This window comes from Triticum dicoccoides, chromosome 6B, assembly GCF_002162155.2.
Source record: "Triticum dicoccoides isolate Atlit2015 ecotype Zavitan chromosome 6B, WEW_v2.0, whole genome shotgun sequence".
Lineage (NCBI taxonomy): Eukaryota > Viridiplantae > Streptophyta > Magnoliopsida > Poales > Poaceae > Triticum > Triticum dicoccoides.
The window spans coordinates 165,151,897-165,155,232 of record NC_041391.1 but is presented as its reverse complement, the minus strand read 5'-3'; the positions used below and the strand labels follow the sequence as shown (position 1 = coordinate 165,155,232).

The 3,336-nt window shown below is 37.0% G+C and overlaps 1 long non-coding RNA gene across 3 annotated transcripts in view; it reads left to right on the top strand.

Annotated features, from left to right (window-relative positions):
• The window catches only part of LOC119324190, a 4,370-nt gene extending 1,510 nt beyond the window's left edge, over positions 1 to 2,860 (top strand). For all 3 annotated transcript variants that reach the window (XR_005156807.1, XR_005156806.1, XR_005156805.1), the window contains 4 exons: positions 648 to 800; positions 913 to 981; positions 2,146 to 2,297; positions 2,430 to 2,860. This is a non-coding gene — a long non-coding RNA (uncharacterized LOC119324190). The remainder of the gene's footprint in view (positions 1 to 647; positions 801 to 912; positions 982 to 2,145; positions 2,298 to 2,429) is intronic.
• The last annotated feature ends 476 nt before the right edge of the window (positions 2,861 to 3,336 follow it).

The following is a 3,336-nucleotide window of genomic DNA, read 5'->3' as shown; positions in this document are numbered from 1 at the left end:
GAAAATTCAAAAAAAAATATTATTGCACAGACCTGATATTCTTGTGTGCTGGATTCAGTTCTTGACTTGCATCTATTCATTTTTATGTATTGCTGCTCCTATAGAAGGCGCATTTGAAGGATGAGAAGGTGGCTATTAATAACTTTGAAAGATGAGTTGAGTCACTTTTTTGCTTGCATCAGACATGCTTGATTTCTATGGAGATACATGGTTAATGGTCTATCGAAGTATGTGCATGCAAAGCACAATTTTAGATTGGTTTGCATTTTATGGGCAGAGTTGTTAGTTTTCGTAGGATGGCAACCTTCAGATGTTGATGCAAAAGACAAGCCATGCGTTACTTGGTGCAGTTTCCATATGGTCTATTTAATTAGCTTTCGTCTGATGTCGTCATGGTACAAAGCATAATTTTGCCAAATGTATTGCTTAATGCTGGTAGGAAACATAAACACATCAACATGAACTGTTTCAAGCTTTGCTTTGCTATGTTATTAACTTCCAATAGCATATTACATGAAATATTCATTGCATCTTATTTTGCACCCTGGTCCACTCACCAAAAAGGGGCAGCCCACAGTGTTTTTGTAAGGATCGCAATGAAGCAAAGTAGAATCTTGTACTAAATTGTATTAATCTTGTTTTTGCAGTACTTTTGCATGCAGTAATCTTGTTCGTGCCTTTGGAAGCAACGAGATTTGTCCAGACTGAAACAAATGCAGCAAAGAAGATATTTGCTAGAGGGAAACATGTGCACTGCAGTTCTGTTGAGCGAGATTAAGTCGGGTGCACATTTGTTTGGGGTAACCTTTCTTTTGTTGACATGAATTCTGTTTATTATAAACAGATTGGTTCGTAGAATTTGAGGCTGCAACTAGCAAATCTGAAAAGCATTTTCTTTTCTTGGTTCACTAGGAATCTTATGGGAAGTAGCGAAACTATGATTTGGCCGTGGAGGCGTCACCTAACAATTGTGCTTTACAGGTTAGTTTCTGATCCTTATGTCTAAAAGTATATTTGTACAAGTCTTAATAAAACCTATCGAGTTTTATAAGGAATGAATGTTGTTGTGTGATTAAATTCCATGTGTAGTTAGCATGCTAGGATAAAAGCTCTGAATCATGTACCGTAACTAACAAGTGTTGTTTCAACACATTGGTCCGAATCTTTTCCCATGAATCTCTTACATGTAGCAATCTGCTTCAAATATTTTAGTAAAAGCTCATGATGACTTTGATGAATCTGACAACATGTGTAGTCTAACCGCATCAATTATTCTGGCATGAGGTTGTTTTCCTACACTAGCATGTTATTAAATTAGTAGTGGTGCTTGGCAAAACAAGTTGAAAATCAAAGCACATTGTTGTTTCTCAAATATGTGTAGAAGCCTCTTTCTAAAAGATGTGTTTCCAACTTTCTGTCCATACAAAGCAAGTCTTGTGCAATTTGTATGCCAAGTTAGTAAAGCCCATCTCTTTGCGGCTATTATTTCAAATATTAGTCACCCTTGTATGCTCAGGTTTCGGTTCATGTTTGTTCTGTGCATACCAAATTTCTTGCTCTAGGACCATAGAGAAAAAAAGGGTACCAATATTTACATATTGTGAGCTTGCTGGCAAATGTTGCACTTTCTTAATCGTCCATATCACCAATATTTTGAGCTCCATACAAGCACGCCGTATGTTCATGCTCGCCCGTCATCATGGGAGTCGCCTGCTATCTCGCTAGCTACCGCCGCTTCTGAGGGGTACCACTGACGCTCATGTGATGGATCGCTTCCATGTCACCAGTGGGGAAAATTAGGGAGACTTAATAAAGTATAGTTTGATTATTTTAAGTGTTGAGTTGACCTCACATACTCCTTGTATTATATAGTACGTTTACAATATTTTTCATATTATGTACTCCCTCCGTAAGCAAATTAAGATGCTTTTGATCACTACTTGTCCAAAGTGTGCGGTGAATTTTCACTTGAAGCCGAGTGCGTTGCTAGCTAGAAAAGTCATGTCGAGCTACCCCTAGAAATTTCTTCAGTTTCTGTGAACTCTTGTATTATGAGAAATCAGATCAATATTGGTGGGTAAGAAGTTCCTGTTTTATTTTCCAATTTTATTGATGATTGATTAGTTATTCGTCACGTTCTTCAAGGAGTTGGCGATGGAAATAGCTGGGGTGTCATTATTCTTGCTTGATCTGGGCATATCACTGTTGACCTGCTGGAAGAGGTGTGCTGGGAGTACAACATACAAGCTGACGTCGGTATCGCGACATCATCAGGGAGGTCGGCAATGAGAACATGCGTATGTTTATTCAGTGCAGTCACCATCTCAAATTAATTAATTAGTTTCAATTAACTCTGTTGATTAGTCTATACTATTACGCTAATTACTACAAATCTAAAATGCAAATTGATCATGTCTACATTTGATTAGGATGTTCAAATTGACTAGGGGATGTTCGTGGCAATGGTGAAGAAGGGGATTATCAGGAATGGAAGTCTGACCATCATTCTCCATGGAGCAGACGACCTCGACTAGCCTTTGATTGAAATATTCATATACAACACACTATATTTGTTCGCATTGTGCTATAGATCATATCAATATTTTTAAGTCAAGTCGTGTAAAAAAAACTGAGGATAACGAGTATAGGAGAAGCTTTAATATTAGAGCAATAGGGGAGGAGCAAATGATTGAATGGGCTATCAGCCGTATAAAATAAAACTGAGGGTAACGTCACCAGGTGGAAAACTATATTTGATTGACATCATAACACTAGCAAGGTGAATAACAATGTAACATTATCTTTTCATTAGTTGATCCATTCAACTTCTGGTTGATATGATTGACATGATATTTGGAAAGGGAAGTTATTTGTTAACTTTGTATCATTTTTATGTGTAAGCTAATAATTTGGCACTGCATTTGCCTGCAATTTTCTACTCCCCTTGTACTGAAATATTTGTAGTTTTAGCAGCTCAAATATCTGAAGAAAAATAAAATGTGCCTGCAGTAATTTTCTCCAGAAGTTTTTTTCATTTGTAGAAGGATAGACAACGGGCTCCCAGTAAAAAAATAGGATAGGATCGGTAGCAAAAAATGAGGATAGGAGAAGTTGGTAGTTAAAGTTAGTATAAATGCCAGTTAGCATTGTTTTCATTCTGTAGGATTGGCATTGCAGCTGAGGAAATATGTGACATAGAGTAATTTTGTCAACAAAAGGACATTTGACTTTTAACGTATCTTAACACACTTCGCAAAAAGAACGAGGAAATATTAGGTTATTTTTTTATTTGTCTGATGATAATAGACGTGCGTTGCACGTGCATGCTTACTAGTT